The sequence below is a fragment of the Vespula pensylvanica genome, chromosome 2, assembly GCF_014466175.1.
Source record: "Vespula pensylvanica isolate Volc-1 chromosome 2, ASM1446617v1, whole genome shotgun sequence".
Taxonomy (NCBI): Eukaryota; Metazoa; Arthropoda; class Insecta; order Hymenoptera; family Vespidae; genus Vespula; species Vespula pensylvanica.
Window position 1 is genome coordinate 1,017,417 of NC_057686.1, and position 12,500 is coordinate 1,029,916.

General features: G+C 27.8%; 1 protein-coding gene across 2 annotated transcripts in view; it reads right to left on the reverse strand.

Annotated features, from left to right (window-relative positions):
* The window catches only part of LOC122626920 (ion transport peptide-like), a 47,532-nt gene that overhangs the window by 29,541 nt on the left and 5,491 nt on the right, over positions 1–12,500 (reverse strand). The window contains exon 1 of one of the 2 annotated variants that reach the window (XM_043807509.1): positions 7,850–8,082. The exons of the other annotated variant lie outside the window; for it this stretch is intronic. The gene's annotated coding sequence lies outside the window, so the exon portion shown is untranslated. Of the gene's footprint in view, positions 1–7,849; positions 8,083–12,500 lie in introns of those variants that run through there. 2 annotated transcript variants of the gene reach the window in all.

A 12,500-nucleotide genomic window follows, 5' to 3' on the forward strand; every position in this document is an offset into this window, starting at 1 on the left:
CCCCCTCCCCCAACCTCCTTCTGCCACAGCACATCGACCATCCGCAAGCAGCACGGCTCTCCTCCTTTCAAAGTCCTCCTCTTCTCGACGTGCCTGATCTTCTTCTTCTTCTTCTTCTTCTTCTTCTTCTGCTTCTACTCTTCTTCTTCCTACTATTCTTCCTTCTATTCTTCTTCTTCTTCTTTCGAAGCTTCTTCTTCTTCTTCTTCTTCTTCTTCTTTCGAAGCTTCTTCTTCTTCTTCTTCTTCTTCTTCTTCTTCTTTCGAAGCTTCTTCTTCTTCTTCTTCTTCTTCTCATTTAAGTTTGATTCAGATTATTTTTCTTCTTGTTGTTGTTCTTCTTCTTCCTAGTCTTCCTCTTCTTCCTAGTCTTCTTCTTCTTCTGATTTAAGTTTGATTTAGATTATTTTTCTTCTTGTTCTTGTTCTTCTTCTTGTTCTTCTTCTTCTTAGTCTTCTTCTTCTTCTTTTGATTTTAGTTTGATTCTGATTATTCTTCTTGTTCTTCTTCTGCTTCTTCTTCTTCTTCTTCTTCTTCTTCTTCTTCTGATGTAAGTTTGATTTTGATTGTTCTTTTTCTTCTTCTTTCTTTTCTTCTTCACATCCTCTTCTTCATCTTCTTCTTTTTCTTCTTTTTTTTTTCTGTCGCGAGGAACCATCGCACGAAACGATTGGAAATGGTTTTATAAATGGCATGTACAGAGAGAGAGAGAGAGAGAGAGAGAGAGAGAGAGAGAGAGAGAGAGAGAGAGAGAGAGAGAGAAGGGATATAACACTATTAAATAGATATTGTCTATAAATTTATTTTATTTGTTAAGCTCTTTAAAAGATCCAATATAATAATAGCAAAGTAGAAATATCATAGATAAAAAGTAATGTTAGATATTCAATAAAGTAATTTTAATCATTACGTCGATCTGGATATATGAAAATTTTTTTTTCTTTTTATATAAGAAAGAATCTATCGTGTAAATGTTATATCACGAAGGATAAAGAGCATTTGAAATAATTTCAATAAAAAAGAAGATAATAATAAGGAGAATATATATATATATATATATATATATACGTATTTATATATACTTATTAAATTTTTGAAAAATTATTGTTTTCGATATTTTCATACAGTTATCTATTAGAATTCAAGATATATATTTATAAACGCAAAAAAAAAAAGAGAGAGAGAGAGAGAGAGAGGAGGATAGATAGTTCGTAAGATTTTTAATATAAATTGAAAATAATTCTAATATGACGTCAACGAGATATCTTGTTTTAATTAATAATTAACATTTTTTTTATATAATCTTATTAGCTTCAATTATCTCAATCTTTTCGTAGAAAATCAACGACGGATTGAAAGTACGTGTTAAGAATTCCACATAGAGAAAGACAGATACAGAAAAAGAGAGAAAGAGAAAGAGAGAGAGAGAGAGAGAGAGAGAGAGAGAGAGAGAGAGAGAGAATAGATAGTATGGTAGATCGTTAGAAAAAGAAATATGGCGTCAATTGTCGCTGAATTGGGAAGAATTCTCTTGGCTTGATTGGCGTGTCTAATATTTTCATATACTTGTCTCTTTTAAAAGCTTTATATTATTTTTTCTTTTCTTTTCTTTTCTTTTCTTTTCTTTTCTTTTCTTTTCTTTTCTTTTCTTTTTTTTTCTTTTTATATTGAACATAACCACGTCGTTAGAAAATATACACATACCTATGTATGTACATATGTCTCTTACATTAAATTTGATAGAGCTTCTTGATATGTCTAAGTTGTTAGAAAATTCTAATAATTCTAATACAACGTCAATGTTCATATTTCTTCTTTATCTTCATCCCTTCACTCCCTTCCACCCTCTCTACCACCCAACAATCTTCACGAATGTATATTCGTCCTCGAAGGAATATTATTTCTTCTTTTTCTTTCTTTTTTCTTGTACTTTCTCTGCGAAATTCGTTCTATCGATTTTTGTTAAATTTTAGAAATTTTTTTTCAAAGATAAGATTACTTCATTTCCGTCGGATAATCTTTTTATTTTATTATTTCTTTTTTTTTTTTTTATAAATGATAAATAGCGAGTGGGTTTAAAAAAAAAAAGAGAGAGAGAGAGAGAGAAACGATCCTAATCGATACAAAAATTCTCTTCTAACGTGTCAATCTTTTTTTTGATAAAATGAAAGAAACAAATATATATATATATATATATATATACATATTGAAAGATCGAAAAGATGATAAAAATCGTATTTGTACAAATTGAAGAGAATTGTTCATCTTGTTCTTTTTCTTTCTACTACAAATTAGAATATAATAATCACAGATTAAGAGGAAATAAACACAGAGAAAGAGAGAAATAGGATTAAATTATAACGATCGTTGAAAAAATAGGAAGAGAAAGAGAAGCGATTAAAAAAAAAAAAAAAAAAAAAAAAATAATGAAAAAAGAAGGAAAACAAAAAAGAAGAAAAAGATCCGGGAATTTCTTCTAGAATTACTTAGCGTAAACTCAGCGAAAGGTTGCATCAACCTTTTCCGAGCTCTGTGTGTGTCTGTGAGTGTTAGAAACCCACGAGAGACGTTTGTCGGCCGATGTACGTGCTTATTATTAAAGGTTCTGCGTAACGAGTCGCCCGCCCCTCCGCTTTCCCGTTAAGCGTTCGAAAAAGAGAGCTCGCAACGGAAAGTGGTCTTACATGAAACATGTAGGTACCTACATACATACTTTACTTCACATTCTCCGCTAGTCGATTGATCCTTGTCTGCTGTGTAATTGTTTTTTTTTCTTTTCTTTCTTTTTTTTTTTTTTTTTCTTTTTTTCTCGTCGAGGAGACATTTTTATTTTACATTTGCAAACGAGTACGAAGAGAGAGAGAGAGAGAGAGAGAAGATATATATATATATATATATGTAAAATATAATTATATATAAATATATGTATATTTTCTTTTTATTAATATTTGTTAATATTATTTGTATATATTGTATAATATGAAATATAACTTTTAAGACATTTTAAAAGACGATTACAATCTTTTTCAGATCGATTCTAAATCAATTTCTTTTCTCTTTTTTTTTTTTTTTCTTTTTTTTTTTTTTGTCGAACGAGAATAAAACGTTGTTGTTATTGAAGTGAAATAAAACTGCTTCTTCCTTTTCTCTTCTAATTCATAAAATTAAATATACTTTTTCATTAGTAAATTGATATATGATAAAGATGTAACTTCGAATAACGTTACGAAACGAAAAGTTTGTCGAGATAAATCTTAAATCTTGAAATCATCCATGTAAAAATTAACTTTCTAATTATCGATTTAAACAAAAAAAAAAAAAAAAAAAAAAAAAAAAAAAAAAAAAAAAAAAAAAAAAACAAATACGAGTATTAATGATGTAAATCCGAACGAGAGAAAAAATAAATAAATAAATAAATAAATAAACAAATGAAAAAAAAAACAAAAACAAAAAAATACCTTAACCAAATAATAATTCAAGTGCACATTATTCGAACGTTAATCTTTTCTCTGGAATTATTTTACATTAGAAGAAAAAAAAAGAAAAAAAAAAAAAAAAAAGGAAGAGAAAAGAAAAACAGAAGAACGAAAGATTCTTTTCCTTTCACGTATTCCAAATTTCAACTTATGTATCAATCTTTAAAAAAGAAAAAAAAAAAAAAAAAAAAAAGAGAAAAAAAGAAAAAGAACTTTAATGAAGACGTCGGAAAATAATAATTTTCCTTAGCTGCAATGATTAGAAATGATTTTAAACGAAGACAGAGATTTAAACCAATACATACATAGATACATACATACATAAATATTTCTCTGTTGGTCATTTATATCGCGTTGAGTTGAAATTGTAGAGTTGAATTGATTTACGTGAAAGAAAGAGAAGAAAAAGAAGAAGAAGAAAAAGAAGAAGAAGAAATAATACAAGAATGAGAATGGCGGACGAGTATATCTTTGAAAGTCTATTGATGTTTAGTATCTTGACCCATTGTAGTTGTCATAGTTGTTCTCTCCTCGTAAATACTTCGTCGATTATGGCTTTTGGGGACATAGAAGAAACTCGTCTTGGGTTTGGTTACTTCAGCGATCATTCCTTTTAAGAGTTCATTGTTCATACGTTCGTTCATTCGTTCGACGTTTTTTTCATGAACGCGATCGTTCAAAGAGATTAACTTTAAGTGAGAGATTTAAGTAAGTATGCTAAGTATTTGAAAAAAAAAAAAAAAAAAAAAAAAAAAATGTTATATAGTAAGATTTCTTGTTCGTCATTAACAACTTCGCAACGTGTAACGATTAATTAAAAAAATTGTATCTCTCTCTCTCTCTCTCGATTTAGACGTAATATCACATCTTTTCTTCTTCTTTTTTCTTTTTTGCCTTGATTTATACATACATATTTATTCGACACTGTGTGGAATGGGTTTTTTTCTTTTCTCTATTTTTTTTTTTGTCCCTTTTCCTTCTTATTTTTTCTCTCCCTTCCTTTCTTCTTCTTCTTTTTATCTGATCTTCTTCTACAACGGAATTCATTTTCTTTTTTCTGTTAGTGCTACTCCATTGAAAAATATTGACTTGTTGTTTGACGTTACCGCGACGTCATTTTATCTCTTACGTAGATATTACGAATTAGAATAGTTTCAATGAAAAGAAAAGTTTATCGGATGATAATTAATTATAATCGAATTTTATGAATTAAATTTATAAAAATTCATATACATACATACATAAATATATATATATATATATATATATATATATATATATACGCAAAAAGTCAACGATTCTACTAGTTATTTATTGTAAACGAACGTAACAAGTAAAGGTTTATAAAAAAAATATTTTCATAAAAATTCGTTCATTTAATTAAATAATTGTGTACCAACACGCATATGTAGTCATATCGAACGATTATAAGGAAAACTGTTAAACGATATTTATGCAAGATAATGTTTTAAATGTTAATATTATTAACGATCTCAAAACGCGATAGATATAACACGCGGAAATAACTGACTATATCGTACGATGAGATCTAACGACCTAATCGTTTAATGTTTCTCCGCGTACCGTTTGTTTTTTCTAGTCATTTTTTCTTTCTCTCTCCCTTGCTCTCTTTCTCTCTCTTTTCTTCTTCCTCTTCTTCTTCTTTTTTCTTTTTTTTTTTCAGCGAAACGATCCACGTTGCATAATGGACGATGGATGATCGCGTCAATGGAAGATTTTTAACAGAAATATGATTCATTCGATAATAAACGAATAGCTAAAATTGCTACGTGTGTAAGTAACGGATAATAAGCTGGAATCGATCGATTTCTATTACGTGGAAAAAGAAAAAGAAAAAGAAAAAGAAAAAACAATAATAATATTAACAATTAACAAGAATGACTTTAGATTATTTTTCCTATCCATTGAGTACTATCCTTTTAATTATTTCTACTGATCGATTAGATAGTAAATATCTATATTTGCCGAATTATTTACATTTTTCTTCGTTTTAATATTCCCTGCAAATAATTTCTTCAAATTTCATTTTTCGTAGTAATAGTAATAGTAATAATAATGACAATAATAATTCGAGGGATCAACAGAAAATTCTATTTTCTGTTCAAGCATAAAAATGTTCGAAACGTGAATATCATTTAAATCTTGTTATGTGTAATATACTATATTATCCTATTATATCGATACTATTTAAATCTTATGAATATCCATTTCGATTTTCTGAATATCTAATTTTGAATATTAATAATAATAACGATAATAATAATAATAATAATAATAATAATAATAATAATAATAATTGGAGGGATCAAAATAATCGATTATACTTTCAATTAACGAGATTTAAAGAGATCAAAATTTATCGTAAGTACTATCGAATTTTTTCATTTTCTAATACCGACGAATAAATCTTATTTCTAATAATAAAAATAATAATAATAACAACAATAACAATAACAACTGATTCTACTTTCAAATTGGTTTAAGAAAGTTATAATAAATTATTTAAAAAGTCATTAAAAGAAACATTTATTCATAAATCATATATCCATAATTTAATGAATTTTCTAATGCTCTAGAAAAAAAGAAGGATCTTCTTTCAGATGAATAAAAATTTTTTATACGTACAATGGTATCTAACAACAACAACAACAACAACAACAACAACAACAACAACAATAATAATAATAATAATAATGACAACAACAAAAATAATATTAATATATTTGTTTTTCGAAAGTCAACCGTGGGATCAATAGCAAATTTTATTTCTTCCAATTAGCATAAAAAGGATGGGACATGATAAAAAAGAAAAGAGAGAGAGAGGGAGAGAGAGAGAGAGAAAAGAAAAAGGATAGAAACTATAGCTAGAGGTGACTCGTTGACATTTCTAATTGCTTCGATGCATCTTTGACGTCACGCTACTATGGTCGTTGCATATACCATGATATTAGATATTAGATAGTTCGAGTCTTCCTCGAAATAGAGATTGCATCGATTTAACATAAAAGAAAAGAAAAGAAAAGAAAAGAAAAAAAAAACAAAAACAAAAAGAAAAACAAGAATCAACGTAGAAATAACATCTTCATCGTTCTTGTTGCATTTTCCGATCAATCAAGATTTTTCATTAATCTTAATCGTATATCTATTATGAAATATGAAGGAAAAAAAAAAAGAGGAAAAAAGGAAAACAATGAGAGAAAAAAAAAATATATATATATAATGTTGTTAATCTCGCGTATCAATCAACGTATATCGAGTAAGTATGTACTATGATTATTATGTATTATGATTTAAGTATGTATTATGATTCGTCATGAATAAAATCACGTGAATGATCATTCTCACTTTCATTCAAAGCTATAAAAGATTATAATAGATGTGATATCTATGTAAAACTTTCTTGTGTAATATTTAGAATGATTTTTATTAAATCGATTCTCTACGAATATTTTTTTTTCTTTTTTTTTTTTTACTAGAGGGAAAGAGAGAGAGAGAGAAAGAGAGAGAGAGAGAGAGAGAGAGAGACGAATAATTTTCTCTTCTCTCTTCTTTTCTTTCTCTTTTTTTTCTCCTTCCTTTCAACAATCAAAATCTACGGTCGAAAATTAGAAAGCTCTTTTCTCCGTTTCTTTTTCTTTTTTTTTCTTTCTTTTTATTTATTTCTTTTTTTTTCTTTTTCTTTTCTTTTTCTTATGCTACGCTTATAAATTCGTATCATCGCGAGTCGAGTTGAACGATCTCATTCAGACAATTTTAAATTCAACGTGAATGGATCATCTCGATCGAAAAGAATTTATTTCTTTCTCTTCTTTTCTATTTATTTATTTTTGCTCTTCTTCTTCTTCTTCTTCTTCTTCTTCTTCTTCTTCTTCGTCGAACTTCTAATCGTTAACGATTAGAAAATCTCACTTTTCCTTTTTCTTTTTTTTTTCTTTCTTTTTTTTTACGCGCGATAAAATTCGCGTCCCTTTAGTCCCGTTTAAAATTGATAAGTATCTTTTTGAATTTAATTGATTCAAACGTGATCAAAGTCGCGTGACGACGATCGCAATTATAAAGTAGACTCGTAGATCATCGATATTAATTTCTCTTTTTTTTTTTCTTTCGAGTAAACGGTAGAAATATTTTTTTGGGGGGAATAGAAGAAAGAAATCTGAAGGATCGATTTTCCAAAAATAATATTTCCTTCGTTTCAACAAAAAAGAAAAGAAAAGAATCAAGAAAATTCGTGACTTTTTTAATTAAAGAAAAAGAAATTATATATGTATATGTACATATATATATATATATATATATATATAAGAAATTTGTCAACATTTATCCGAACAATAAATTCAAATTTGATAATCTCACCTTGTATAATCTCGGTACAGTCCGCAAAACGAAAGACTTGTTGGCCTTTAGGGTTGCTGTTGTTAGGCGTTCGAAGAGATCGTCAATAATGATATCACAACAACCAAAATTAATGCAAAAGTGCAAAGTTAATTAACAACAACAGTGACAACAGTCTTAAAAGATATCAGTTCTCAAAGACTAGGTTTTCGAGAGTATGCTAGTCCAAGTAATAATAATAATAATAATAATAATAATAATAATAATAATAATAATAATAATAATAATAATAATAATAATCAAGTTAGTCGATTTATATCATTTCAAAGAAAATGTAGTATTATACTCTTGTATATTTTTATATTTTTTTCTTCTGTCTTTCTCGTATATATATATATATATAAAGATAAAAATTAAATAATAATAATAACTATTCATTTATACTCGGTGATTGCAAACGATAAACATACGTGTACGAACTTTGATATGTAAATGCACTCGTTGATAAAAAAAAAAAACACACAGTTTTGATTGTCTTCGTTCACTTGGTCTCCGACGAATTCGAAAAAGAAAAAATAAAATAAAATAAAATAATCAACCATTCTCACTTTCGAAACTTAAAACGTAACAAACAGTCGATATTAATTCGATTTTGATCACATTACGATATGTGCTATTCTCCATGATTATATTCGACAACAAAAATGTTGTTTTTCTTTTTTCACTTCTTCTCCCTGACTCTCTCTTTCTCTTTCCGCATCATCTCTTTTTCCTTTTTTCTTCCGTATTTTTTTATTTTTGTATATCTCGCTACTCTTTTTTGAGATAAGATTTGAGATGAGAAAATTTAAAATAAAACAAAACAAAAGTCGAGATTGAAAAAGAGAGAATTTGTTTGTTAGATCGTCGATTTGCTTGGTTGCTTGCTTGGTTGCTTGCTTGTTTGCTTGTTTGCTCGTGTAAAAAAAAAAAAAAAAAAAAGAAATATCTTTCGTATCGTAGGGACTTGTGACTCTTCTGACTCGTCCAGAGAACAGCCTCTGATAGGTTTAATATCTGTATCCGTGCCAGTCCCCGTGTACCCTCGAACCAATTTTCTCACGCTTTGTATATCGCCGACTCGACATTGTCGAGTCTCGATATTATCTATCTATATCGAATGGTCTGTATACAATAATACAGGTAATTACATATATATATATATTTATTTTTTTCTGTTTCTTCGAAAAATAATAACAATCCTTTTTTATTTTCTTTTATTTTATTTTATTTTTTTTTTTATATTTCTTTATTTATTTTCTTCTCATCTCTGAAATTTTCTTTCGATCGATTTAAATACGTCGTTTTCGATTAGAATTTAAACGTTCTATCAGAATTTCTCAAATTCGATTCGTCAAATTACGTTTTTATTCTTTTATTTTTTTTTTTTTTTTTTTTTTTCGTCGATACCTATTATTATTATTCAACTCTCGTCTCTGCAAGTAAGATTTGCTTGAATTCGATTTACGTTTCAATTGATATTCCCCTTTGAAAATTTACGAAATGTTTCACGCAACGTCGTTCTTATATCCATTAATAGCAAACCACAATGATCCTTTTTCGAAATTGTCGTTGAACATTTTTCGGTCGAATTTTTCCTTTTTGCTTTTTTTTTTTTTTTTTGTTTTTTTTTTAATATTTTTATTATTTTCAATTAATTTCCTTTCATCAGAATTTACAAAATGGTTCATAAACGTACAACAGTGTTCTAACACGACGATTCGTTTTTTAATAGTATTAGAATTTTTTATTTGAATTTTTCTTTTCTTTTTTTTTTGTTTTTAATTTCCTGCTCTGAAATTTCTTATCGTCTTCAAAAAATTATAACAATCATCTCTCTACAATATCGAACGTTTCATTCGAATTTATTGATTTTCTCAATTCTAAAATTTCTCGAGAACGAATACAAATTCCCTACAGAGAGTAAATTCTCTCAGAATGAATCTGTTTCTCTCTTCCAAATCTCCTCTTTCCCGCTCTACAACCCTCAAAATCTTGTATATCTCGAATCAGACTTTTCGTAGTTCTCTCAGTAACACATCTTGTCGTTTCTAACGAAAGCAACAAACAAAATACGTTTTCACGTTTTTTCGTGCAATCTTTCCTCGATCATATTCTTCAAAATCAGATCATATAGATCTATATGAAGTTAATCTCTAAGTTCATTTTCAACTCACGTTCGACTCGTTCACGTAACGAGTCGTCCCATTTCTTTCTTTTATTCATTTAGAAATTTTGAACGAGGGCAGAACGTAGTAGAGATAATAATAATAATAATGATAATAATAATAATAATAATGATAATGATAATGATAATGATAATAATAGTAATAGTAAACGAAGTAGAAAAAAAAAAAAAAAAAGAAAGAAAAAAGAAAAAATCAAAGGGGACAAAAAAAGGAAACTACCGAGTAAAAGAAAAAAAAATAATCGGAGCTCGTTGTCGAAGAAGCGATCAACATCGACGATGCGACGTCGACGAAGACAACGACGATAACAACGACAACGACAACGACAACGACAACGACGACGAGAGGCTCCGCACAACGAGATGCACACTGAGAGCTTTGTCTATCGTGTAGACTGTAGGGTTCGTAGGTACGAGCCACTTGACGCTGTTAAAAGACCCTCTCGCAAGAGGGGACCACGTTACAGAGCGTTATATGAACGTTACGTTATTACGAAAGTGGTCTAACAATAAGTCATTCGACTATTTTTCGTTTCGACATTTTTTTTTCTTTCTTCTTTTTTTTTCTCTCTCTCTCTCTCTCTTTTTTTTTTTTTCTACATTTCGATCAAATCGTACAAAAATTATTACGAAAGTGGTCTAACAATAAGTCATTCGAGTCATTTTTCGTTTCGACATTTTCTTTTTTTTTCTCTCTTTTTTTTTCTCTCTCTCTTTTTCTTCTTCTTTCTTTTCCACATTTCAATGAAATCATAGAAAAATTATTACGAAAGTGGTCTAACAATATAATCACTCTGATATTCTTCGTTTCGACATTTTATTTTTTTTTTTTTTTTTTGTTTGTTTTTTTTTCTTTTCTTTTCTTTTCTCTCTTCTCTTCCTTTTTTTTTTTTCTTTTTTCTTATTTCTTTGTTACATTTCAATCAAATTATATAAGAATTATTTTTCCATAATGCGAGAAATAGAAATAGAGAGATAGAGAGAGAGAGAGAGAGAGAGAGAGAGAGAGAGAGAGAGAGAGAGAGAGAGAGAGAGAGAGAGAAGTGCGAAAAGAAAATGAATGTATTTGTTTTTGAAAAAGAAAAAAAATAAAATAAAATAAAATAATGATAATTATAATTCTTGTGTTTTGAATAATGAAAATTATTGACATAATTAAATATCTTGCATATGCGCGATGTTATTGTATCTATTTGGATATTTCGACTTTTGAATATTTCAATTTGATTTGAATTATTTAAAAATTGTTCTTTCGTAATGTCGAATGCAGAAAGAATAGATATTTTTAAATTCTTCTTAATTGACTAAAGAAATTATTTTTAGCGTCGATGTAAAAATATCTTCAACGAGGAAAATAATAATTTCTATTAATTTGAAACGCTTACAAGTTAATTATAATTTCGAAATACGTATTATGCCGCTTGAAAAAAAATTATTTCTTCTCTAATTAATCGGATAAACGATGAAAAAAATATTTTACATTTGTTTTTCAACGAATAAATTTTGTTCCTTAAAATAATATTAATAACTTTTAAATAATAATAATTATACGTGTACATATTCATATATAAATATTATAATATTTTAATATATAACAAATAATTGTTGAAAAAGAAATTTTTAACCTATTACTACAATGTCCGAGTATATATGTTATATATATATATATATATATATATATATATATATATATGTCTTAATATCTCAAATAAATTAGACCACTTTCACAATCACCAGTTCATATCTACGAGATATTCTTTCTCTCTCTCTCCCTTTTATTCTCTAATCAAAGAGATAAGCCTTTCAAATATTAACGATCACAGATTTCAAAGTTGAACATTTGTTTGAAAGTAATAAAATATCACTGGAAGTAACTAAGGATTGATCCATCGATCGATCAATCGATCGAAACAAAATGATTCAAGAAGGGAAAAAACCTGACATATAATATATATATATATATATCTATATATATATATATATATATATATAGATATAAAGATGAAACCGTGATTCATCGTCATCCTGGTTAAATTCCAGAGAGCTTGTTCGTGACAGCGAATCGATAAATAAATCAACAGATTAGAGTTATATGTGAGTGAATATCGATTTAGTCGATAGTTATTTCCCAAAGGAAATATTTACGTGATCGATACAGCCGATCCCTTTTCCAGGAAGGATAGAAATGAAAGGAACGAGGATGATGCTTGTCATCATCGTTGTTCGTCCAAGGATCTCTATCGATTTTATTCTTGAGACATAGTTAAGACGATACACGGTGAAGTCTATCTTCTTTTAGTTCTTTTTTCGATGATACACATTTTTCGATGATATATAAATAATTTTTCTAATGTCCAATATAGATGATATCGTATTCAAAAACATTGTAAATATTTTATTTGATGAAATTTTTTATTTAAGATCGACGAATATATATATATATAT